The following is a 15,914-nucleotide window of genomic DNA, read 5'->3' on the forward strand; positions in this document are numbered from 1 at the left end:
AGGATTGTTAAGGGGAGTATATCTCTCCAATACCATGATCATGTGTTCATTTTAGAGTAACAAACTAGTACAATTAAGAAGCTCTATCACTCGGGCACTGTAATCGACAGCAGTCCACCATGCTAGAGCAAACATATGGCACAGAATATCTGCTTGGGCTGTTCCCAAGCATGTATTTTTGCACATAAATTATGAATCAAACTAATACATTCATTTCATTGCTTGCTCTTCCCTTCCTAATTCCCAGAGAGTTTTGGAGCACATTATAGTTTTAAGCTTTGTTTCTATTGTCTTTTGTTTGGGGGGGGGGGCGAATCAACTCACTATGACCACAAACGCAACATAGTAACTCCCAGCCCTAACTCATGACATCAGCCGCAGGAAGAAGAAGAGCCATGGCTACACCTAGAGAGGAAATTTCTTCCACTATATTGAAAAATGGAAAATAAAGTGGAGCTTTAATTTAATGTTTGTGAATATATTTCATCATCCCCTCCCTTGGTGTCTTGAACAATTATCGTAGTAAGTACAAAAGGAAATCTGTTTTGGATCGATAGTGAATGGCTGGGTTTAATTGGTCCTCCAGATGAGAGCCACTGCCACAGGTAACAACAGAGACATGCCAAGATGCAGGAGTGGATTCACATCTTAACAGAGCTCCGCAGTATCGTCCTACGCTTGGGCTTTTCCCGGGAACCTGGAGCGGCTGGGAACAAGAACCTCCACAGTTGTGTTGTGGCATCCCACACAGGCCAAATGCTAATCCAGAGAAGCTTTAAAGCAGGGGGCCTTTTAGTATTAGTCATGCTGATCAATTTTAATTGAAAAAGAAAAAGCATTCATTGTGCACAGTACGGCACCGGGTACATCCACTAATGGAGCTGCTAGCGGGGAAGCCAGAGTTCCCTACTTGTTTATCTCCTAAGAAGTCTGTCCCCATTTGAGGAAATCCTCATCCTGAGAGGAACGCACACCGAGTCCAGAGGCAGAAAAGCATCACCACCATGCTGGCCAGAGTAATCAGGTCATCCCTGGCTGTCGCCATGGAGATGCACGCCGCGATTCACAGCTCCATCACATTCCTTGCTGCAGTCCTTAAGAGAAACCAAGCTGTTGGCCAGTGCTGACTATTGTACGTTACTATTATTACTTACTGACAACCTAGTAAACATGAAAAGGAAGCATTTTCCATAAAGCATCCAATTCTCACTTAATCGTGGCTCTGTATAGTCTGTGCCAGTGTCAGTCTGGTGACTTGACTGCCCTGTCCAAGCTGACCTTGAGTGTGCCTCTATCGTCTTTGACAGCTCTGTCCTGCATTTTCTTCTGTGACCCTCCCGGACCTCATGATCAGCTGTCTCTGCTATCTTGTTCTTTATGATACTTTGTACATTCTAAAGCTGTCTTGTCCACTTATGTACTTTTTGTCTTCCTCCCCCAAGTGAAAGCTCTAGAGGGATAAAGCACCTCTCCACACCACTGTGGCATGAGCGCTAGGAACTCGTCTAGCACCTACAGCTGCTCCTCCAACACCTGTGGCAGAACGAATCTGCCGTCATCAAATGTAACAGTCAATTATACTCTAGAGACACAAAGGCAAGTGTGTTGGTTACTTTCCCATTTCTGTAATAACAGACCCGGGGAAAGCAGCTTAAGAAAGACGGTTTATTCTGGCTCACGGTCCTTCATGGCGAGTTAGTCACGGCAGCAGGACTCTGGAAAAGCTGCTCACATGGCATCTGTAGGCAGGAAGAACCGAGAAATGAATTCTGGAGGTCAACTTGCTTTCTTCTTTTTATTCAGTCCAGGGTCCCAACCCATGGGATGGTGTTGTCTACTCTTGAGTTGTGTTCCTACCTCAGTTTACCTAATCCTGAAATTCTGTCCCCGAAATGCCCAGGGTTTTTTGCATCTGTGGTATTTCTAGGTCCTGTCAATTGACGATCAGTATTAACCACGATCACTGATGATCCTCTGAGTAACTTATCTGTAGGCAGCAAATGACAGTGAAAGGCTGTGAAGTACAGCATACCTAGTCTAGAGTCTAAAAGCGCAGGGGGAGTCAGGGCAAGAGAGCCTTTTCTCTAAGAATTACCTCACTTCTTCAGGAAATCTACTCCATTCATGTAACTTCTCATAAACATAACTTCTATGCTTTGGGGGAAGAAGAAAGATTTCATCACGAGATGGGGAGGAATGGAACCATTCCCCAGTTCTAGCATTCCCAGAGCTCCATCTGAACAGTGTTTTCCTTCCTATAACATGGCATTTTAAAAATAAGAAAATGAGTGTTTAAATTAAAAACAGAAAATATCCAACCCTCTTGAATTTTGCTGTTGGGATTTGTAAAACCCAAACTATTTCTGCTCTTCATGTTACTTGGCTTTTAATAATATTTTATCTTACATATAACAAAATTTATAATTTTACAATGTATAGATGGGCCCCAGGAGATGCTTCTGTTGATAAAATGCCGATTACACAAACATGAAGACCTCAAACGGAGACCTCAACACCCACATAAAAGCCAGTGTGAGGCAGTGTATGTCTGTAACCCTGCCACTGGGGATCCCTGAAGCTCACTGGTCAGCCAGCCTCCCTGAATCATGAACTCTAGCTTCAGTGAGAGAATTGGTAAGTGACCAAAGGAGATATATTCAATTTTGACATCTGTCTTCCACAAACATGTGTGCACTTGCATGTGTGCATGTGTGCACACCCATATAAATACACATATACATACCATGAACACACGTGCATACATACAAAGTACAGTTGAACAGTTTAGAGTATTCGCAGAGTTAGGCAGATGCAACCATTATCAAGCCTCTTCATCATCCCACCAATCAAACTCAGAATCCCTCAGGAATGTCTTCCCATGAGCTTTTCCCTAGCCTTCAGAACCCACAAGTATATTCTCCGACTAAATTCTAGACATTCAATATTTAAGTAGAAACATGCAACAGGGGAATTTTACATCTAGATTCTTTTATACTTCATCTGGATTGTAGGTTGTGTCCATATTTGACTTCTTCGATGAGATCATGTAGCATTCCATATGCCCATTATGTTTAGCCATTTCTCAATCATTAGACGTTTGAACTGCTTCTCCTTTTTGACTTTTACAGTTGACACTGCAATGTTCATTTTTAAACCAGTCTATAGATGGGAAAATGGTTACGGTTCTCTTGGAAGTATGTCTAGAAGTGAACTTACTGGGTCATATGTCAACTCTTTGTTTGAATCCTTAAGGAAATGCCAGAACATTCCCTGGAAAGCCATACCGTTTCACATTCTCATTTTTAGCTTTCAAGGCACCATTTGTCAAAAGGATTCGCTTCTCTGGTGTGTTCCCTTTTCTTCTTTGTCAGAGACTTTCTGATTAGATATGTGTGGATGTATTCCAAGTGCTCTGTGTTACTCCAATGACACTTTGGTTTTGGAAAAGCCCACGCTATTTTGACCACACAACTAAGATCATCTTGAAGCCTTGACTAAGTATTCCAACTTCACTACTCTTTCTCCTCTGTCTCCTCCTTCTCCTCCTCTCTCTTCTTTAAATCTGTGCTTTGATTCTTTAAGGTTAAAATTAGTTTGTAGATATGCACCAAATACCCTACTGAGATTTTGACGGAGATTGAGTTAACTTTATAGCTCAAGATGGAAGAACAGATAGCTTGAAACTATCAAGTCCTCCTGTCAACAAATGTGATGATCTCATTTATTTTGTTCCTTGATGCTTTGCGATTTTCCTTGCATAGATCTTGTCATTTTTATATATTTATATCAGATACATTGTCCATTAGCATAACAATAGTATCTGAGAGTTCATGCCCTTTTATGTTACATGACTCCTGGAACATTACTAAAAACTTCCAGGAACCTCAGCTTACCACAGTATGGTAGTTCAAAGGCTATTGGGGGAGACTGCTACTTGCAAAATTCATCTTTATTTGGACATATTTGATCAGATTACAGCTCCAGGGAGGTTATGTGGTGTTGTTCCAGAACTTTGAGAAATGCATCTGTCATTTGTAAGCTATATGGTATATGGAATTTTGCTGTAGCAATACAACTGATAGCATTCTTTTAGAAGGGCAATTTTATAAGGTGAAATTTTGGACCTGTTCTAGTTTTCTTTCCATTGGTATGATAAAATACTTTCACCAAAAACAACAGGTAAGAAAAGTATATATTTTAATATAGGTTATAGTCTACCTGTGCTAATTGGCATTATTTTATTTGAAATTTTTTTTCCAGATAATATATTCTAATCAGGGTTTCCCCTCCCTGAACTCCTCAGATCCTTCCCACCTCCCATTCAACCAACTCAAACTCATCTCTGTCTCTCCTCTCTCTCTCTCTAGAAAGCAAACAAACAAGCAAACAAAAAATATAATCAAACACCAAAGAAAAACGAGAGAATACACACACGCCCAAAACCCATAGAAATACAAGATTAGAAACCATATACAGACAAAAGACCAATAAGGCAAAAAAAAAAAAATGACCAAAGAAAGCAATATGACACAAAAACTCTACAAAAACACCATTGAGCTCATTTTGTATTGACCATCTACTACTGGGGGTGTGGGGCTTGCCCTTGAGTGTAGTTAATATACCCAATGATACTCCATTATAGAAAACTGATTTTTCCTTTGCAAGCAGTGTCAATTGCAGATAACTTCTCTGTTAAGGATGAAAGCCCATGTCCACTTTCCCCTCTCAATTATGGAACCTTGTCTATCTTGAACCTATGCATGTTCTGTGCAGGCTGCCATAATCTCTGTGATTTCATGTGCATATCAGTTCTATTGTATCTAGAAGACACTGCTTACTTGGAAGGTTTTGATAAAGACATTCATTCAGGACTCAGTGTCCCCAAATTTTTCAGTCTCTGCACATTGTTCAGTTGTGGTTCTCTGATGATGGTTCAGTGAATCACTGATCTATGGGAATAACAAAATCTCATTAGGAGTCATTATATTGCTATGTTCCTTTAATAGATCAATAGTGTCTGTTTTTTCCATATATCCATGGCCTATCCAACCTAAGGTTCATGGCCATGTCAGTAAGGTCAAGCATGGGTTCCATATCATGGAGTGAAGTGGGCCATGAATTTCATGAAGGAGTGGTTGGTTACTTTCACAACATCTGTGCCACAATTACATCAGCATATCATACAGGCAAGCAACCATTGTAGACTCCAGGTCTGTGCTCGGTTGCTGGTTACCCTTCTCCTCTGATAGTGCGCAGAGTAACTTCTAGTCCCATGACTACTGCTCAGTAGGAGCAAAGCTTCTAGTTAGGCACCAACTTGACTTTTCCACATTCAACAAGATAGGTAAGTATTGTCTTCAGCAAAATGGCCTAACCGTCATTTATGGAAAACAACCAGTTAACTTTGGCAATGGCTCAGATGTTTGAGGATTTCATGGGACCCCTTTGACCAGTGACTCAACTAATGTAACCTATTCCTATCACTAGAGGTTTCACATAGTTGTGAAAGATGGCTAGTTGAGGTATTGTCCCCCCCTTTGGTTTGGTGACTCTCTTTTGACTCCTTTCATATATGTATACATTTTAGGAAGCTTCTACAGTACTAAGTTTCCAAGTGACCCCTCAAATGGCTTTTACTGTTAGCTGTCTTCACCATATTCTCTCTTTCCCTTCTGACTTATCCTTCTCCTCCTCGTTGAATATTTCTATTCCAGTCTCCCCCTGTCTCTCATAACTATACATCAAAGGAATAAAAACTAACATCCACGTATAAGAAAAATAGACAACATTTGTCTTTTTTTTTTGTGTCTGGGTCTCCTCACTCATGATGTGTTTCCCTAGCTTCTTCAATTTATCTGAACATTTCATAATTTTGCTTTTTTAATATCTGAATAAATCACATTGTGTAAATGTACCACATTTTCATTATCCATTCACCAGTTGATAGACTCCTAGGCTGTTTCCAGTTTCTGGCTATTATCAATGTTACAGCAATGAGCATGGATGAGCAAGTATCTCTGTAGTAGAATGTAGAGCCCTTTGGGTTTACATTCAAGAGTTCTCTAGCTGGATCTTGAGGCCCATCTACTCCCAGCCTCCAGAGCAACTGCCACGCTAATTTCCATAGTGACTATACAAGTTTACACTCCCACCAGCAACAAGAATATCCCTTACTCCACATCCTTGCCAGCATGAGTTGTAATTTGTTTTATTGATTTTGTCCATTCTGACTGCTAAAAATTGAAGTCTCAAAGTAGTTTTGATTTCCCTAAAGACTAAGGATGTTGGACATTTCTTTAAGTGTTTCTCAGTCATTAGTGTTTTATCTTTTGAGAACTCTGTTTAGTTCTGTGATGTTCCATTTTTAGTTGGATTATTTGTTTTCTTGATGTCCAGGATTTATATATTTTATATGTTAACACTCTATTGGATGTGTAATTGTTGAAGATCTTTCTCCATTCTTTACCCTGCTGTTTTGCCCAAATGATGTTCTTTGCCGTATAGAAGTTTTTCAGTTTCATGAAATACCATTTATTAATTGTTGGTCTTAGTGCTAATGGCATTCTGTTCAGAAAGTCTTCTTCTGTGTTAAAGACTTCAAGACTACTCTTCCACTTTTTCATCTGTCAAACTTAGAGGTTTGGGTGTTGAGGTCCTTAATCTCTTTGGTGATAAACACAGATCTGTTTTCACTCTTTTACGTATAGACATCCAGTTCGTCAAGCATCATTTGTTGAAGATGCAGATTTTTTTCTCTGATGTATGTTTTGGCTTCTTTATCAAAATTCAAGTGTCCATGGGACTTATGTCTGGGACTTCAACTTGAGTCATCAGTTGACTAATGTGTCTGTTTTTATGCCATACCATGCTATTTTTATTACTATATCTCTATAGTACAACTTGAAATCTGGGATGGTAAAACCTCCCCCAGTTCTATCATTATTCAACATTATTTTAGGTATCCTGTGTGTGTGTGTGTGTGTGTGTGTGTGTGTGTGTGTGTGTGTGTGTGTGTGTCTGTGTTTTCATAGAAAGCTGAAATTTGTTTTTTTCAACTTTCATGAAGAATTGTGTTGGAATATTGATGGGTAATACATTTAATCTGTAGATTACTTTTGGTACAATGGAAATTTTCACTATATTAATTTTATCAATCTATAAGATTAGGAGATATTTCTATTGATTTTATGAAGACCAAGACCAAAAGCAACTTAGAGTGGAAAGGATTTATTTCAGCCTATAGTTGTACTCTGCAATGGAGGGAAGTCAAGGCAGGAACCTGAAGGTAGGGACTGAAACAGAAGACACAAAGAGCCTCTGCTTATTGGTTTGCTCCTTGTGGGTTATTCAGCCTGATTTCTTTTTTTTTTTCTTTTTAAATATTTTTTATTTCACTCTAAAGTTTTCATATATTTTTTGCAATGCATCTTAATCATATCTTCCATTCTACTTCCTCCATGCTCCTCCCGATGACCCCCCTTCCCCAATATATCCTTTCCAGCTTTAAATCTTCTTTGTTTCTTATATAACCTGTTGAGTTCTATCAGTGCTTCCCATATGTGTTTGGCTGTAAGAGTATAAACTTGCCAGTGGCCAACCCTCAAAATAAAGTGACTTTCTTCCCCCTAGCAGTCATCTACAACCAATAACACCAGAGATTTGCCATGTCCATGCTGGAAGCTTTGCTGACTTGATCTTGTGGTGAACTTGGGCACATAAGTACAGTTGTCATAAGTTCATGCATATAAGAGCCATGTCATCTTCAGAAGCCAGCATTTCACAGTACTCCTCCTCACCCTTGTCTGGCTCTTGTGTTCTTTCTACCTGATTTTGTTGAATGGTTCCTGAACACCAGAGGTTGGGATCTTTGCAGGTATCCCCATCTACTCTTTTTTTTACAATACCATTCTGTTCTATATATCAGCCATGGGTTCCCCTATTCTCCCCCCTCCCACCCCCTCCCCTTACCCCCAGCCTACCCTCCATTCCCACCTCTTCCAGGACAAGTCCTCCCCCGAGGACTGCGATCAACCTTGTAGACTCAGTCCAGAGAGTTCCAGTCCCTTCCTCCCAGACTGAGCCAAGTGTCCCTGCATAAGCTCCAGGCTTCAAACAGCCAACTCATGCAATGAGCACAAGACTTGGTCCCACTGCCTAGTTGCCTCCCAAACTGATCAAGCCAATCAACTGTCTCACCTATTCAGAGGGCCTGATCCAGCTGGGGGCCCCTCAGCCTTTGGTTCATAGTTCATGTGTTTCCATTCATTTGGCTATTTTTTTTTTCAATAATTGAGTAAAACTGAAATTTATTATAAGCCACAGTCTTCCTAGGGACCTCCATTCAGCCTGATTTCTTATGTAACCCCCAAACCACCTACCCAGGGATGCCTCATCCCACAGTGCACTGGGCCCTTCCACACCAATAATTAATCAAGAAAAAGCTCTACGTACTTTCCTACAGGCAACCTGAGGATGACATTTTCTCAATTGAGATTTCCTCTTCCCAGGTAACTCTGACTTCTATCAAGTTGACAAAGACAAAAACATAAAATCTTCAGACAGCTTGACACATAAATCATCACTATTCTACTGAATCTTTTCTTTTCTTTTTTGTTCATCTCTAGGATTTAATATTCATAATAATTTTACAATATAAAACATAAATAACTTTAAAAGTTCTGTGGTCTAAAAATTCAGTCTCTTTGAAATACCCAACGTCTCTTTAAAAGTTCAAACTCTCTCTAAAAGATCCAAAATCTCTTAACTGTGAGTTCCTATAAAATAGAAAACATATAGTGATATTTTGTTTGTGATCTAACAAATAAAGCATGCCTGAAGATCATAGTGAGGAGCTAAGCCACTAGCTAGCCACAGAAGCCAGGCAGGAGTGGCACACACCTTTGATGTTAACACTTGGGATCTTATGCCTTTAATTCCAGCACTAGGGAGGTAGAGACAGAAAGTGATATGGCTGGGTGGAGAGAGGAATATAAGGCAGGAAGAGACAGGAGCTCAGTCCCTTTCTGGCTGAGGATTCTATAAAAGTAAGAAGTGTCTCTAATGGCTGGCTGCTTTGCTTCTCTGATCTTCCAGCATTTACCCTGATATCTGGCTCTGGGTTTTTATTATTAAGACCAAATAGGATTTGTGCTACATCTGGCACCCAATTTTAAGGCATGAATTCACAAAAAAAAAAAAAAAAAAAAAAAAAAAAAAAAAAAAAAAAAAAAAAAAGTGCCTGCCTGTGGCTTTGCAGCCACCAGCGCAGGCTGGAGCTGTGCAAGGTTGGAGTCACAACCATGCTGGCTAAGTTTCTGTTGCAGCCTATCTGCAGCAAACTCCATAGGCCTTTAGGCTCCAAAAAATGCAGGAGTTAACTGCTTTTACATGTTCCCCTGTGCATACAGCTGGCTCTTTGTCTTCTTCTCTCCTGGTGGGTTGTAGGCTCTCCCTGGATACCCTCCTTGGGCTGCTACCATACTAGGTAGTTGCCTTGAAACCTGCTTGGGCTTCTACTGTTCTTCACAGAAGTAGTCAGCCTCACATCTGAATCATCAGCAGCAGCAGATTTGGTGAAACAATTGGGAATTCTGGGAGGAAGTAGTTAAATGAGATAGTTTTTCCCACATTAAAAAATGGGAAACACTATTATAATGGAGAGTTAGGTGTCTGTATGATTACACAATACATGGTTTGACAATGGAACAATTAGATGAGAGGATAATTAACTTAGAGGGGATTTACATAATGTAAATTATAAGTATTATCTGCTTTATAATTTTTGTTTTATCATTAAAAAATTGGTTAATATGAGTGCCAAGATAAAAGTTTTAGAAAAACTTACTAAAATAGATCATAGAGATATCCAGACCCAAGCCGAGGAATTTGAAGGAGAACCAACCTCAGCGTTGTGTTACAAGGTTAGAGAGGAACTGCCTAAGGTTTTCAAACAGCCAACCTTAATTTATCCAGTACCTTACAGGAACTGCCAAATGATAGATATCCCTGAGGCTGTGTAAGAGCTAAATGGAGTTCTGTGGAAAAACATAGATTTGAGGAGATTCAAGGAAGCCATAGTGTATATGGCATGCATTCACCTTTTGTGAAGCAGATGCTAAAATTGTGATCAATTTGTAATAGAATTATCTCTCAAAACTGGAGAGACTTGGTTACAGCAGTCTTGGAGCCTGGTCCTTAGTTACAGTAGAGGACCTGGTGGAAAGATGAGGCTAAGACCATTGAAAAATAAAGTAGGGCTACAGGTATGGAAATCTTCCAAGATCAACTTCTTGGAGAGGAAGATTATGCTAATGCAGAAAGGCAATCTCTATATGATGTCCGCACTCTGGTTTTATGCTGCTCAGCAGCCTTGAATGCTTGGAACAGAATTGAAGAAGTAGGAAAGAAAAGTGAGTCATTTACTAAAGTTTTACAGGGCCCAAAAGAAACCTTCACTGATTTCTTACAAAGATTGACCTCAGCAGTAAAGAGAATGGTACCAAATATTTAGAAGCTAGACAAATAATAATTGTATCTTTGGCTTTTGAAAATGCTAATTCACAATGCAAAAGGGTAATTAGGCCTTTAAAGGCAAGAACAGCACCCATAGAAGAATGGATCCAAGATAGTCAATATTGAATCTCATAACCATGATGATGCTTGGATAGGAGAGGTGATTTCCAGAGATTTGGAGAAAAATCAAAATGTCACATGTTTCAATCGTGGTAAACAAGTTCACCTAAAAAGGGGTTGTAAATAGGGTGTTCCTAGAAACAATGTTTTTTCTAAGAACAATCCCAATAGAATTCCTGTCTCTTCTGGATTATGTGGAAGATGTGGCAAAGGCAGGCATTGGACTAATAAATGTAGATCAACAAGAGACAGATAAGGTAACCCTTTCCTGTCAGGAAATGCCTTGGAGGGCCTTTCACAACTGCACATGTCAAATACAGTTCAGTTGTTTCCTGTCATCATGGACAAAACACCTTCCCAGAGCAATTAAAGAATCTAATGCCTATTGTAAAAAAAAAAAAAAAAAAAAAAAAAAAAAAAAAAAAAAAAAAAAAAAAAAACATATTGCTCTGGATGATAAAACAGCTTTAGAAAATAAAACAAAAATTTTAGGAAAAACCATAAATCAAAATTGATAAAGATTAAATTTGAACATGAGAGAGCTCTTAATTAGAAGAGATGATAGTTCATCAAACAGATGGTCCTTCAATCTAAACTAACTTTAAGACTAACAAATGCTTTTTTTTTTTTTTGGTTTTTTCGAGACAGGGTTTCTCTATGTAGCTTTGCGCCTCTCCTGGAACTGACTTGGTAGCCCAGGCTGGCCTCGAACTCACAGAGATCTGCCTGGCTCTGCCTCCCGAGTGCTGGGATTAAAGGCGTGTGCCACCACCGCCCGGCACAAATGCTTTTCTTTTGATCAGATGTAACTTGCCAAAAAGGAACCTCCCCAAAATTAGGGTTGGGGAAGAGTTTTATTTTGTTTTTTCAGGAGAATGAAGGCATACAGCTAAGGAATCTGAGGACCGCTGGACAAATGAGATATGAAGTAAAAGTACAAATCATCTAGAAAAAAATGTCCCAAGAAAAAGAGTAAATTAGCCTACTGGTATATCACAGCTTCAACAGGATAAAATTTCATAAATCATCCCAAATATTTGTTTCTGCTGTTCTCTGCAGAAACATAATGCAAGTGGTCTCTTTGTAGTCCCAGTCCAATTAAAAATTAAAGCTGGCTTTGGAGTTAGAGTGTGACTCTTTCCTTCTCTAAACCCAAGCATGCTTGTTAAAGTAAAATCCAAAATCTTTGTCTCATGTCAGAAGAGCCACTTGATATAGGAAAGAAGAAAAACAAAGATTAAGGGACTATTTTATTGCCACTAATTTCATAATCATTTGGTTTTATTTTAACTCTTTAGAGTTTTTCTTAAAGTATAAATATTATTCCAAAACTTATAAGATTAATATATATGTATATATTTTAAACTTTTTGTCATGATATTAATGGTCATATGGAGTACTAATTCTAGAAAAAGGCTTTTTCTAGCTTCTTGTACATGATTTCAAGTTTTAGTCTCTATCAGGAAACTAGGAATTAAGTTTTTGTATTCTGGATGTACATAAAAATATTGATCCTTTAACCCCTTTGAGATCTGTTGCATATGACATTTAAAATGTTTAAGTTTTCTGCAATGAACCATGACCACATCTAACAACGACCTTTGAAGTCTCCAAAAGGATGATAAGGCCCCACAATGATGCTTCCAAATGGACTATCATAATGCCACTAATCTGACAAATACAACCTAAAGATCAGCTTTGGACTACAAACTGCTCAGGACAATATTGAGGTGACTAGCTGAGATGATTCAGCCTCACAGACTGTTCTAGCCAGTACTTGAGACAAGCCCTCCACTTCCCCATTACACAGAGACTGGACAACAAATGATAGAGCTTCCTCTCCCAGGACTTAATAACTAACCCAAAATTTTCTTTTCAGGACCCCCTAAGGATGCCATCACCCCCAAACAGCAGGAAGTGAATTTAAGAACAGGATGCCCACATTCCCAAGAGATAGGTGGTTCTTGGTCTTTCATTGGGTTTTAGATATTTGTCATTGTTTAGGGGTGTTGGTTGCAAGTTGTTATTGGTAATGGTCAGGAAAAATCTGAATAAAGGAGATGAGATTCAGGGTTCTTGTTTTAAAAAGAAAAAAGGAAGATATAGAAATGATAGGATAAAGGGTAGATTATTGAATCTACTCTGAAAAGAAAAAAGGGGGATATAGATATAGCATAAAAGGGTAGTTAATTGAATCTACTTTTAAGAAGCAACTACTTGTTTTAAATATTTTATATTGATATGGATTTTTGTATGTTGATTAAAGGTTGAGATTATTTTTTGTAACAAAGTATTATCATGACAGATCTGATCATGTTTTTTTCTTTTTATCTTTATTTTTGTAAGATTGTGGGAAGCATTTGGAACTTTGGGCTGGGAAATCCATTGAGTGTTCAGAGCTTAATGAGTTGTTGTAGGAACTTGGAAAATCATGCTGAGAACAGTGCAGAGGATAGAAGTCTGGCTTGTGAAGTTTCAGAGGGAAATCAAAGACTATGTCAGGGCTATTCATGTGATAGTGTGAGTTAAAAATCTGCCATTTTGGGCAACTGGGGCAAGTACTACCCACAGTTGGCTGTGTCCTTTTATATCACTTATCAATCAAGACAGTTCTTCCAGATATGCCCACCGGCCCATATAATCTAAGCAATCCCTCCGTTGAGTTCCTTCTCAGATGATTCTAGGCTATGTCAATTTGACAATTAAAAATAATAGGACAGTACCCCCATTCATATGTAGAAAGTGTGAAAACCTGTGATTCCCTAATCCAAGAGGTAGGCCTTTCCCAGTCATCTAGCTCCTCAATCTTGGGCTCCTCAGCTCCCACAATAAATTTCTGTTGTTAATAAGCCACCTGGTTTATGATATTTTGTTACAGATATGCATATGGTGAAAGAGAGTTTAACCTTTTGTTTACCAAGAAGAAATTTCCTTGACTCCAAGAAAAAAGAGGAAAGTGTCAGAAACATTTTCACTAGACTATGAGGACCAAAGTCAGTCTTTACATACTAATATAGACTATCATCTTTAATTATGACTTGGAGAAGCTGAATTCTGCTGTCTTCGTTCTTTTAAAATGCGCACTTATGATCAAAGGGCTACCTTCCTTAAATAATTTAAATTGATATTCATTTTAAATAATGTAGATATTCAATATTAGGCATGAAAATGGCTTTTCGCTTTCATCTTTAGGGTTGCTGGTTGCTACTTAAATAAAAGGGTTTCTAAACAGAAATAACATCTGGCATGGTCCTTCTTTGGGAATGAGGATCAAGCATACGCTCAACTGGGAGCCTCCTGTGATCTCCATACTTCCCTGGAATGGAGCAGGTGGGAGGCACAGGGCTCTGCAGCTGCCTGGAGGGTCACTCTGCAAATCCTTCCAGCTGCTGGAGGACAAAGCAATCTGTTTCTGCTCTCCTGGAAAAGGGCAAGTGCCCTCCCTGACCCACCACAAGAATGGTTTGTAATGCAGCAAAACATTTAATGAATCATTAGACAAATACTCAAGAGTTCCTTTTAAAATATCTGCAGAAAAGATAAAGGATTCAACCTCTTTAAAGAGATGGGTGGGTCCACATGTCCTATTATAAGTAGCAAGCTTGCCTGCCTTGACTTTTAAAATTGGGTAAAAGGCTCAGAATACAAGCTTGACAAAGAAGTAGTAGGCTGCAAGGGTTCAGTTAACTACCCAAATTCTAGTTGTTTTCTCTTACTGTCCATATCTTTGTAGCACTCCTCTCTCCTCCAGCTATCCAATTCTTCTTCTTCTTCTTCTTCTTCTTCTTCTTCTTCTTCTTCTTCTTCTTCTTCTTCTTCTTCTTCTTCTTCTTCTTCTTCTTCTTCTTCTCCTCCTCCTCCTCCTCCTCCTCCTCCTCCTCCTCCTCCTCCTCCTCCTCCTCCTCCTCCTCCTTCTTCCTCCTGTCCAGGGGAATAGAATACAGCAGCTGTCATCAGAAAATCAACACACAATCACATGCAAAGGAAAATTAAAATAAAAAAATAAAGAATTGTCAACAGGAGCCTAGATAGTCTAGATAAAATTTCATTTGGGGGATGCTTTTTCATTGCCGTATGCCTATAGGCTTCATCTTAGAATTCGGGGGGGGGGGCGGGAGACATCTTTATTTTCTTACTCATTTGCTTTCAAAATATGTTTATAGATTATTCTTAAACCTGCCAGTCCATGTTTATTTTAGTTCTCTGACATTCCATTTGAGTGCAAAGAACAGACTACTACTGCCACTCAATTTAGAGATGGATTTCATTAATTGGTTAACATTATCCATAGATAATTTGCACTCCTAGCAACAGTGCTCGGGGGTCCCATTCCTACATCCCTGTCAGCATTTGTTGGCTGAATCTTAGTCATTCCAACTGAGCTAAGATAAGCTATCAAAGTAATTTTAATTTGCATTTCTCTGATGATTAAGTATTGTGAACAGACTCTTTTGTGGCTCCCCACTGACCTACATAACCTCTCTCCACCAGGAGTCCATGGCCATCATACTTGGCTGGGTCTCAGGTAACCTCTTTCCTTCCTCCAGTCTGGTCTCTCCAGGCAGCTCTTAGAACTTCAGTTGCCTGCCTACCCCAGCCCCTTCTCTAAGTCCACCACCATCCCCTTGAGACTTGGCCTTGGAGTGTAGACCCAAGGTACCCCTAACTCTTCCCTGCTGCCCCTTTCAACCATTCTCTCTAGCTCACCTCAATTCCTTTGTGATTGCCCCTGTGAGCGCCACTTATTGCCCTTTTGTGGATATCTTGTCATTCTGGTCATTGTCGTGACTCATAGACATTTCAGCTGGGTAGAAATGTTTAATTGCTTCCCTATCTTTGCAACTTGCATAATATTTTCTGCTGCCATGGGGACTAGACCACAGGAAAGTGGCTTTCAGGTCAGATCCAGCTCAAGTCCTCTGAGTCTTTTGTCCTGCATATGCAGTGTCTCCATAGTAGGGGCAGACCCAAGGTCTCCACTGGTAGTCTCTATTATCTTAGCGATCACTTGGACTACCTTGATCAACCATTGGAAAGAAGGTTTCCTGTGCCTAGTACTAAGGGTTTTGTTAGTCTATGGCTTTGTGGGGAGCATGTCAGCCTAAGTGGCCTAAAGTGTTTGTTCAGTAGATGGTAGAGGCAGATCTGGGTGAAATTGAAAGGAGGAGTTGGGGGTGAATATTATGAAAATACATTGTACAAAATTAATTCTCACAGACTTAATAAAATTGTTTTTAAAATATCCACTGATAAGCATAACATGAATCCATAAAAATCCCCTT

The 15,914-nt window shown here is 39.3% G+C and overlaps 1 long non-coding RNA gene across 1 annotated transcript; it reads right to left on the reverse strand.

Annotated features, from left to right (window-relative positions):
• Nucleotides 1-1,659: 1,659 nt before the first annotated feature.
• Nucleotides 1,660-14,469, reverse strand: LOC107403049 (uncharacterized). Its single transcript, XR_013044207.1, has 3 exons — nucleotides 14,349-14,469; nucleotides 4,839-4,949; nucleotides 1,660-1,739 (listed from the first exon to the last, which is right to left on the reverse strand). It is a non-coding gene; the product is annotated as an uncharacterized LOC107403049 (long non-coding RNA).
• Nucleotides 14,470-15,914: the final 1,445 nt, after the last annotated feature.

The sequence above is a fragment of the Peromyscus maniculatus genome, chromosome 13 (genome assembly GCF_049852395.1).
Source record: "Peromyscus maniculatus bairdii isolate BWxNUB_F1_BW_parent chromosome 13, HU_Pman_BW_mat_3.1, whole genome shotgun sequence".
Classification (NCBI taxonomy): domain Eukaryota; kingdom Metazoa; phylum Chordata; class Mammalia; order Rodentia; family Cricetidae; genus Peromyscus; species Peromyscus maniculatus.